The 11,388-nt window shown below is 47.7% G+C and overlaps 1 long non-coding RNA gene across 1 annotated transcript; it reads right to left on the reverse strand.

The window, feature by feature from the left end:
- Positions 1–3,067: 3,067 nt before the first annotated feature.
- Positions 3,068–6,256, reverse strand: LOC122210821. Its single transcript, XR_006198283.1, has 3 exons — positions 6,178–6,256; positions 4,111–4,203; positions 3,068–3,282 (listed from the first exon to the last, which is right to left on the reverse strand). It is a non-coding gene; the product is annotated as an uncharacterized LOC122210821 (long non-coding RNA).
- Between the last annotated feature and the right edge of the window lie 5,132 nt (positions 6,257–11,388).

The following is an 11,388-nucleotide window of genomic DNA, read 5'->3' on the forward strand; positions in this document are numbered from 1 at the left end:
ATGGCCCATTGTCTGTGTCATTTGGAACGGGGTTCTGTTGTATACAAGAGAGCCAGTCAATCTCAGTGATTTTACCACACACAGGTTTGTGTTTGTAAACAGTGTCACACAGCTATTCCTGGCTATACGAGAGCCTGGGAACAGTGAGTGTTTTTAGCAGGGCATGTTCCTGCTCCCAATAAAATTGGGATTATGTTGATAAAATAGAAAAGGGAATGATATACTCCACACTCCATCTCAGATACCCCTGTAAAAGTTCTGCCAGTACAAACCACATCCAATCCCGTGTTCTTCCATAATGAAACTTTGCTATGTCACCAACCGTCCTCCGTCTTCAACTAGGCCTCCTTCATTTTACTGTGCTTCACTTTATCGTGCTTCTTGGATATTGTGTTTCATGTTATTTTATTTTTTAAATTGAAGGTTTGTGGCAATCCCGCATTAAGCAAGTCTCCTGACATCATTTTTCCAACAGCATTTCGTGCTTCTGTGTCACACTTTGATAATTTTTGTAATATTTCAAACTTTTTCATTATGATCATAATTGTTACGGTCATCTGTGGCCAGTGACTACGACCTGCTGAAATCTCAGATGGTTAGCATTTTTTAGCAACAGAGTGTTGAAAAAAATTTTTTAATGTTTATTTTTGACAGAAAGAGAGAGCATGAGAGGGGAAGGGGCAGAGAGAAAGGAGACACAATCCAAAGCAGCCTCCAGGGTCTGAGCTGTCAGTACAGAGTCGGACGTGGGGCTCGAACCCACGAACCACGAGATCATGACCTGAGCCGAAGTCGGACGCTTAACTGACCAAGTCAGCTTAACTGACCAAGGTGTCCCTGCAACAGAGTATTTTTGAATTAAATTATGTACTCTGTTTTTTTTAGACATAATGCTGTTGCACACTTAACAGACTACAGTGCAGTATAAAGGCAACTTTTATGCGCACTGGGAAACAACAAAGAAATTCATTTACTTGCTTTATTGCAATGTTCACTTTATGGTGGTGGTCTGGAGCCGAACCATCGATATGTTTGAGGTGTGCCTGTATTGCATCTTCCAAATGAAATAACGTGGCTTAAGAGACCTGCCAGAGTTGAGACCATTAACAATTCATGGGTTGAAAACGTTTGTTAAAGTTGGCTATTTTAAAAAGATAATTTGATCTCCTTTTTACAGGGCATGTGAAAACAAGGCCACTGTGCTTTTGTAGACTTCATATTCGTATATTAGAGAAGAATCTTTTTTAATTGCTTTGATGGGCAATAGTAATTGCTAATATTTATTGAGCACTTCAAATATGCCAGTTTAAAGCTTTGCATGTGATATCAGTTAGGCTTGGCTGGTCAGTTAACAAACCACTTTAAAACTTACTGGCTTAAGCCAGGGGCCATTTATTCTCATGAACTATGAGATTCACTTATGCTCATCAATCTCCGGGTGAATAGGGCTGGTTTTGCTGATGTTGGCTTGGCTGCTCCTACATCTAGGTTCAGCTGGTGGGTTGACTGGGGCTGGCTGGCCTACGAGGGCTTCACTCAGATATCTAGCAGTTGGCCGTCTGCTGTGTAGGGCCAGGAGGTAACTGGGTCATCTGTCTCTTCCTTCAGCAGCCTAGCCTAGCCACAGTATGTCCGCAGGGTAGCAGCATGGTTTCTAGAAGGAAGATGACAGAATGTATAACCTCTTGAGGTCCAGCTCAGAACCGGCACGATTCTACTCCCATCGCGTTCATTCCATTGGCTAAAACGGCACAAGGACAGCCCAGAGTCAAAGAATAGCCTCCACTCACCTCTTGGGAAGAGCTGCGAAACCACATTGCAAAGGGGAGACCCAGAGAAAGGCGGAGAAGCGTGACCATTTTGGCAAGCTACTTCACGTATGCTAGCTGCTTTAATGCAACAATCCTGTGAAGCAATGCTACTCTCATTCGCATTGTTATACATGAGACTGAAGCTCAGAGGGGCTGAGTAACTTTGTTCCAAATCGTACCAGTCGAAAATGGCAGAAGTAGGACCGAAGGCATTCTTGTTCTAGTTCCTGTTCTCTTAGCCGTTCTTCTGCAACTTTAAACTAGGTATAAGGGCAACTCAGGGTGGTTTGACCATCACAGAGAGAAATTCCAGGTGGTAGTACAGAAATCTAGCAAGTGTTAATGCCTAACCATTTAAAAGGGTTTTGAAGAAGCTCAATAAAGTAAATTGTGCATGGCTCACTTAGACAGAAGCAGATTACACAGGTTCATGACTATGCTATTTTCCCTCCCACACCTTCTTCAGAAGTAGCACTAAACATTTCTGAACATGTTTGTGTTCTGAGATGCAAAGCAGCTATTTAAAGCCCCAAGGATCCTGAATGTGTGTTTCTGTGGTTGTACCTCACATACATGTTCCCAGATTGTTCTGTATGTTGGTGATCTAATTATGGTGACACCCGTGGACACAGATGGGATTCAAGACGTTAGTTCTCAATAGTAGCCAGGTCGAGACTCCAAGGGCAAAGCAGACCGTCTGAGAAAATGTGAGGTGAGAGGATGTGTGTGTCATAGGAAGTGAATCACTTACCATCAGATGCATCCAGTCATGGTTGGTGAGGCTTCTGGGCTGCCACCTTGTTTCACAAAGGTCACCAACCCCAGGATCCTGACTCTTAAAGAAATACAAGAATACAGAATCCACTGCTGACCCCAGGGAAAACAAGCAAAAAAAAAGGATCTGTGTTTAGGATAACCGTAAGGCCGACAAGACCCAGTCAGTGAGGTGCGGCAGAGTAGAAGGCAGTGTCTGTCTAGAACCCCAACTCTGAGTTGGTCCTGAAGAGTTAAAGAAGTCCCTAAACTGTCCCTCTCTGCCTCTGGCCCTGGTACCCTGTGAGGAAGTAGCCGCGAGGGAGAGTGATGAGGCGGGCCTGGAGAGCCTTATCTGTGCGCTGAGGCTGAAGAAGTTAGAGAAAAAGAGCCGCAATCATGCAGAAGGGCTCCCAGCGTGTGGCGTCCTGTCTGTGAGCGGTGTAATCCCACACATCCTGAAAAGAACAGATGTTCTCTAGAATAAGCAATCACCTTTCCAGGACAATGAGTAATGGAGAGCCAAAGTCCTCCAGAGCGAGTCTCTGCGTCACGGTGAGATCGAGAACATCCTGACCACAAGCTACTGATGGGCAGAAGCCTTTCCTTCCGCACTCAGTAGGTGGAAAAACACTACGATTTCAAATGCCTCTCCTGGAGAGTATAGTTGAAACGCCAAGGGAAAATTCAGCAATGCTGAGAAGAATGTAGACAGCGCCTGTGAATATAGAGGGACCACATGAGATGGCTGGGGATCTGCCTTCAGGAAGGGACAGAGCAGCCTCTGCTTCAGCCCTCGCCAAACGCACGTTACCTGCCCTCATCCTGGAATAGCTTTGGACTGAGTGACTCTCTCATGGTCCTTTAGACTCAAATGAAAACAACCTCTCCCCAGTTACGTGCTTTGCAAAACAAGCAGCCCAGGAGTTGCACCAGGGCAGCAGATGACCCAGAAAGGCAGTGATGGGTACACTTGTGGACAAGAAACATTCACAGAACATGGGGAAATGGAGACAGACTGCCAAGTCGGATTCTCAGACATCAGGTCAGGAGCACGGGGGAAGAAGGCTCTGGTGCGTGAGTCACGAGCAGGCCACGACGGTAGGGGACGCTGTGCCCTCTTTCTTTGCCAAAGGGCCCAGACCTGCCTAATTATCGTAGTGCCTTTTCCCCACCCTTCCCAAGGAATGTCTGCGAGCACACACTGTTCTCTACTTTCCTAACAACTAGGTAAGTATTCTCGTATAATTCTTTAAAAAATTGGAATCAGCAGTGTTAGTGTCACTTTAATGTTGTCTCACCCACACTCATTTCTTCAATGTCCAAACACTCTCGCTTACAGAAGTCTTAGAAACGGACAAGATGCCAGCCAGCCAGGCCAGCGCCTCCTGCCCTCCACACAGAGCTCCCGTTGACTGCAATCCTATCGTAAGTCGGGGCCAAAGCACACGGGGCCCAGAGGGCAGCACTGTGAAATCCTAAACCTTGCCAAAGTGAACCTATGAGACGAGAGCAACGGTTCTCCAAGGAAAAGGAACGTACTTACTGTGAATGTCACTGTAGAGTCGCAGGACAAAGTATGTCACTGAGGGCAAATAAACGAGTGGAGTGCCGTGTACGTGGACCTCAAAGGTGCTCCCTGCAGGTGTTAGAGAGAAAAGCTCTGGAGTGATGCGAGTTTGGGAAATGTTGGGTCAAACAGGTTAAATGTGTTGCTTTCCTGAAAGATTCCTCAGAATATTCTCAAGCTAATGTGCATCGTGAGTCTCCAGGAAGGGTTTATGGTACGTAGTGCTTCCCAAACAGGCAACGGGGCCCCGTTTCTCCCTCTCCCACGGGAAGTGGCTCAGCAGAGTGGATAAGCATGTGGCCTCTGAGATCAGCCTGTCTGCTTTCGTCCGGGCTGTCTCACCTATGAGCTCTGTGGCCTCAGACAAGTCATTTAATCGCTCCCAGCCCCAGCCTCCTCGTCTCTAAGGTTGTGGGAAATAAACGAAATAACTCATAGAAGACATTGCATCTATTCCATGGCCTCGGAGATAGTGACAGCTTCCTAAGTTACCAACGTAGAGCATCCTGCAGGGTGAGTTTTGCACGTACGCTTCTCAGAACGTTAGCGTAGTGAACCCAGGAGCTGTGGCTCAGCACAGGGGATCCCTGGCCAAAATAATGTGTTTAACTGTTCTAGTGAGAAGGATGCTCAAAAAACATCCCTTGATGGTCGTGGGGCAAGATCACCCCTTGAATCTGAGTGATGAATGTGTGGTTGTGGGACGTGGACTGTGGAGGGGTGTTTTATTATCATGAGGGGAGTGAGCCCGAGGAGGAAGCAGACGTCCACAGGACGGCAAGACCCAGGTGGCACCTTCATCAAACGTCACTTGAACTGACCCTTCCCTGGGCTTTTCGGTCAGAAGAGCCTGTAAATTCTTTGAAGCTTAAGTAAGTCTGAGTAAACCTTGCTGGTACTGGCTGGCTAAGCCTCTCAGCTGATAGAGGGGTGAGTTCCAGTGCATAAGAGAGCACTGGAAACAGTTCCAGAACACAAATGCAGCCCCAGCCTTCTAGCGATGGGCTTTGCGGTCTCCATCTATCACCCGACCGTTCTACTTCTTCGTTTCCTCCAGGACAGAAGGGGAAAATCAATATCTTTTCCACTCAAGCTTCATGGTTAAAGCAAGGTACAAAGGAGAGAAGGTGTGTGAAAACACTGGAGACAGTCAAGTGTTCTATAAATGCAACAGAAATATTTATAGCAATAGTGGGAACTTGACCACGTCTTGATTTAAAGCTGTTACACTGTGGTGGTACAAGACTTTTGGCTAATGCTAAAATAAGAACATAAAAGCCAGCTGTCAAAATATTATAATTGGTCTCTGCATAACCCTCAGGCTTTAACTTCTGTGATGCTATAAGTTTAAGGGCTTATCTGCGATTTCTGCCATTCTGTAATACTCTATCCCATTTAAAATTCTATAGCCCTGAATATTTCAAAAGAGACTCTGAAAGCATTCATGTATAAACAAGGAAAATCACCTCTGGTAATTTTATTCTATTTAAAAAATGTTTCAAGTTTTATAAAATATTAGTTCTCATTTATAGTTTGGGCCAAACAGACCAAACACTCTTTGATAAAAGGTAGTGAAGTTTTTAATTTTAGTTTTAGAAAGAAATAGAAGTTTTAGGTAACAGCATGGTAGAAAGTTGAAAAGGAAAGCATCTACAAAAAACAAGAAGAAAGAAATTCTGCAAGGACTTGAATGAAATTGAAACGTTAAATTATTAGCAATAGTAATTATCTGGTCTTTATTGGGAAAGAAAGTTCTCTGTGGGTTTTTGAACTTCTGCAAGTCTTGCTGGGAATTCTAAGAACACAAGGCCCCGACTTCCCTTTGGCTGGGTCATTTCTTAAGGTTGTGTTTGTAGCGGGTAGCTCTGAGCGTTGGGATAAAGTCTCCCTCCAAGACCAAGAGTGGGCTTGCTTACTGTTCATTGTATCAAAAGTGCATCTCCCAAACTCAGATATGACACAACTCCACTGTGTGTCAAACATCAATCCGGTCCCTCCATGTCAGCCCCGTGGGACTTGGGGACAAGTGGAAGTGATACTTACACACTGAAGTCCTTGGTGCTCACTGTGTCCTCAATAATGAAGTCCTGTGCCTCCGACCCGGGGGTCTCATGTCTTCTGCCAGCATTCATGAAACAGAAACAGGCAATTTTATTAGCTTGTAAGGAAAGCAAAGCGTATCCAAGACTCTTCACAACCTCGACACTTTTGGTGATGTGTTTGGTTGATTTTCATGAAAAATTCCTATAGTTAAGTGAAGTTCTTTGTGGGCCCCTGCCATCTTCATTAACCAGCAGAGGGAGCCCATGCTAATTAATTAGCTGAGGCTGGCTTTCCTCATCCACATGTGATGGCATCTTACAGATAAAATCCACTTAAAATTATCCTGCTGCTGGCGATATGTAGGGGAAAACGTAGGACATGAAACAGTACCATCATTGACTTAGCCTTCAGGGTATCAAAAATAAAAATATTACACTTCCCCCAGGAAGGAGGAATTTAGGGAATGTGTATTACTAACCCAGAAGAAGTTGGAAGCAGCATTTTCTCAATAAAGAATTATTCTTGGGGCACCTGGGTGGCTCAGTTGGTTAAGCGTCTGACTTCAGCTCAGGTCATGATCTCGCGGTCCGTGAGTTCGAGCCCCGCGTCGGGCTCTGGGCTGATGGCTCGGAGCCTGGAGCCTGTTTCCGATTCTGTGTCTCCCTCTCTCTCTGCCCCTCCCCCGTTCATGCTCTGTCTCTCCCTGTCCCAAAAATAAATAAAAAAAAAGTTGAAAAAAAATGGGGAGCTAACTTGAGCTTTCTCTTTCTTTGACACCAGGTATACTGATAAGAAATGAGGTCCGAACTTGAAAATTACTCTGCTTAAAAACTATTCATAAGCAAAGCACGCAAATACGTGTACACGCAGGTCTCATGCACTTTGCTTTGGTATCTTCACGTCTGTACTTTTACCCGGGAAAATTTCAGGTGTGCGGGGCAAGTCCGGAGCTGACCATCTGCCCGGGGCGAGGCTGAGTTCCCTGAGCAAGTTCCAGCATCGTACTTGACAATCTCAGAACCTTCTGTTTGTTTACAAAATAAAGCTCTCTGGGTGGAAGTGTGCGCGCATGCACACACACAGACACACACACACATACACGCACATTCATTAAAATAAGGGAGAAAACTTAACAGGAATTTCAGATTGCACCTAAAACTTGCCATACGGAAGGAGACAAAACAGAATAGTATCAATGATAAGGGCAGTGACAATGAAAACTGTGGAAATGGTATCTGTCGTTACTTGAATTTTATTCTGAACTTGGGACATTGTTCAACCTCCAAATCCAGCTTCTTCCTTCTATTTCACAGCAATCTCACTTGGTTTGACCAAGCGGTCTCTTTACCTGTGTGTGTTTTCATTTTGTCATTAGCTTTAATGCTTAATTGTTTTCTTTTACTTATCATTATCACCATCTTGCTTGGAAATACCTTAGAGAACTAAAGTGGCAGGAGATTAAGAATAAGGAGGCAGAGAAAGTGGCTGTTTTTCAATTATAGTCAGTCTTTAGGGGAGGCTACGCTCTTGAAGATTTGTAAGAGGAAGTGATGTAAGTAAATGTAATTTTCTCATACAAAAGATAATATGAGGAAAAGGTTATTTTCATAAATAAGGACTTATGCCTAAAATTGAAAGGAATATTTTAAATACCCTGTTGAGTTAGCTGCAGGTATTAGCTGTAGTTTTTTTTTTTTTTAATTTTTGATGTTTATTTTTGAGAGAGAGAGAGAGAGAGAGAGAGAGAGAGAGAGACAGAGCACAAGCACAAGCCAGGCGAGGGGCAGAGAAAGAGGGAGACACAGAATCTGAAGCAGGCTCCAGGCTCTGAGCTGTCAGCACAGAGCCTGATGCAGGACTCAAACTCACGGACAACGTGATTGTGACCTGAGCCGAAGTCGGACATCTAACCTACTGAGCCGCCCAGGCACCCAGTTGTAGAGTTTTCTGAGGCACACTGCAAATCAGTTAGGGAGGGCGATTCCGAAGCTGGCTGCACATTGTTTATGATTTAATTTGTGCAGGTAAGGCACAAGTTGAGGATCCCTGGGAGAGCAGCTGGTTTCCGTCTAGGAGCCTTAGGAATGCTGGGGAGGCTGAGGGCCCAGTCAAGGGCTGGACAGTGGGGCCACAGAGGAGAAGAGTGAGGTGCATGGTCCCAGGACTGTTTGACGGCGGGCAGGATTAAGAAGGAGTCACGGTGAGGCTCGAGGAGGTGGATATTGGTTGCCTGGGGAGCACCCAGAGCGAGTGGGGTGGCTCAGATGTGGAAGGCCAGCGCTTGGGAATCCTCTCAAGAACCCTTGACTGGGACAGGGAGGTGGGGAACGAAGCGTTCGACAAACACATGAAGTAACCACCACGTTGACGGTGCCGTACTAGGCGCTCTTCCACTTGAGGTTGAGGAGGAAAGGTGTGGCCGCTCTCCCGGACTTGCAGGCCGGGAGACACAGCTCAGCCCAACCACCTCGAGCTGCCCGCTTCCTCGTGGGCACGCCTGCAAGTGAGTTAAGGTCGAGTTGAGAGTTTTTCCCTCTCCACCTCTCTGCCCCAGCAAGTTCTGACATTTTTCATTCAGCCCTCTCGTTTTGTGACCCAAACGATGTTTCCTTGAAAGCAGAAACTGCATCAGAAATCCGGCATCTGTGTTTTCATCCCCAGCTCCTTTCCACGGAACACACACGGAAGGCCGAGAGCAAAATGAAATCACTTTAAGTCACAGACACAATCAGGGACAGAGGGGACTTTTTTCTCCCGGAGCAGAGACCAGTTCTGGGGGCGGCTATACGGCTCACTGTGGCAAGTCTGAATTTCAACTCTGGCACTTTGAGTCTGGATTGGGGTAGTTCAGAGGCAAGAGGGCTCCCCGGCTATCGCGACGGCTGCTCGGAGGGTCTCGCAAAGCCCCTCGCCACGGGCTCGGCGACCACGGCTGTGCCGACCCATAAACGATATGTCAGGCACCACAGAGTCCTATTCATGAGCTTGTGTTTTTGGAAGAAAGGTCCAGAGACTCTAAAAATGAGCAGTGAGACAGTGACATCATAATGGTATTTATTATTTCAGGTTAGACTGGCACCTACTAAATCACTAAGGCCACAGGTAGGTTTTTCCACTTGAGGGAAGTCTTCTTTTTCCCTCTAAAGCTGGATTACCGGGAGGCGTGAAGCACGCACGTTCCCCAGGAGTGCCAGTGTGGGTGAAATAAAGACTTAAATAATTCCCACTTCATTTCATTTTCACACGTTCCCCTCCCTAGAAGCTGAGTGGATTAATTTTTATAGGGCACAGACCGGGGCGGCTCACACACAGGCTCTCCCGGCTGCCACCTCTAAGGCGTGACGGTGAACATCTCGGGACGCGCTGCTCGTTGGGGCCAGAAATTCCCATTCTACCTAACCGAGCCTTTGGGCATGGTTTCAAACTTGAATTTTTATCAATTTATTCGAGAGACATGATGCAATTATTAACATTTTAGCAGAGATTCATTTATCACATGAGCCTGTTAATATTTTAACAGGCAGGGCAAATTTCAGAGGGGAAGTTGGGGAGAGAAAAGAGTGAGTGAATGGGGGGGTTCCCCCTAAAGAAGCATCCTGGGAACATGTGGGCACGTGTGTGCACGTGTATGCATGTGTGTGTGTGTGTGTGTGTGTGTGTGTGTGTACAGAGTCGTCGAGGTGGGCTGGGAATGCTGGGGGAGTGCAAAATGGTCGAGATGTGGATGTGGACAGATGGTGACTACACTCACCGTGATGAGCACTGAGCAACGGGGGGACCGTCAGATCGCTATGGTGTGCACCCGAAACCGACGCGACAAAGTCAGGTTGATACTCCGATGGGAAATTAGGAAGCAATGGCTGAGATGTGTGATGCACGTTAGGACTCGGGGAATGAAAACAACATGGGACGATACACATAGTTTGTGATACATACCTAGGGTTTTAAACAACATTCAGCAAGTAATGTGGAGGTTAAGAGAATAATCGTAGTGGTCACCTGGTCACCCAGGTTCACTTCAGCCGCATCGCAACCCCAAGGGCTTGGGCCCTTGAGGAAACTTCATGTTTCTCCCCACAGAGTGAAGGCTGGTCTCGGCGTGGGGGAGGCCAGAGGAGCACAGCTCCCCGCGCTCCGCGAATCCGCCCAGCGCCTGCCTGGGGGAGTCTCTGTCTGTTTCCCTGCGCTCATACCTTCTTTGCGGGCCTCACAGCAGCTGCATCCTTAAACTAGCCCGGCGCCCGAAAAGAAGGATACATCCACGGCGAGACTGATGATCATGCACCTGAAGGTCCATCACATGTCAAGCCCAGAAGGACCCCGAAGTACCACGCGAGCCTCCCGGAGGTGCCGCGATGCAGAGGCTTTTCCTCCAAGGCTCACGGAGTGGGCAGGTGGAACGGGGAGGGTGGGACCCGTGTGGCGGCCGCGGCAGCCACGGCGGGACCACTCCAGCTGGACTGTCAAGAGACATAAGACGCCCAACGGGCTTGCCTGCGGTGGCAAGGCCTTCGCAGGGCCGCAGCCCGGTGACTTAGATGGGATTGTGTTCCCTCCACTTTGCAGATAAGGATTGGAAGCCTGACGGGGTGAGACGCCTGCCGTCCGCAGCAGGAGACCACAGATGTTTAGAGGCAGGAGGGTGGCAGCCTGGCCATTCGATGGCCGCTCTGAGCTGCTGCACAGCTGCGGGGCGGGGAGGAGGGGCTGGCCGGGACCCAGCTCGCCGCCCCCCCCTTCCTTGCTCCCCTGCTTTGGGCACATGGCCTTCTTTTTTTTTTTTTTTTTTTTTTTTTTTTGCTGTTTTTCTAACTCTGTCTGCAATGGCTCTGGCCCCAGGGCTCGCTCCCGCACATCACTCAGGTCACTGGCCAAGTGTTAGCACGACAGGGAGTCCTCGGGCACAGTGTCTGCCCCCGCACCCATCACCACCCCCTTACCTGTGTCCATCCCACAAAGCAGGGACCCACAGGGAGGTGTATGCTGCTTTCACTGCTACTGTTTATTGTCTGTCTCCCCAACTAGAACGTGGGCTCCGTGACTCTGGGCTTTTGTACCATCCCTGCTGCATTCCTAGTGCCTGGAGCAGGGCCTGAGACGGGGTAAGTGCTGGGCAGACCCCCTGGGACTCGGAATGCGTGGGGTGATTGCAGCCGGTCCATCGTCCCTCCTCAGACTGGGTGGGGAGCGCCAGGAATGTGTCCAGATGTG

The sequence above is a fragment of the Panthera leo genome, chromosome F2, assembly GCF_018350215.1.
Source record: "Panthera leo isolate Ple1 chromosome F2, P.leo_Ple1_pat1.1, whole genome shotgun sequence".
Classification (NCBI taxonomy): domain Eukaryota; kingdom Metazoa; phylum Chordata; class Mammalia; order Carnivora; family Felidae; genus Panthera; species Panthera leo.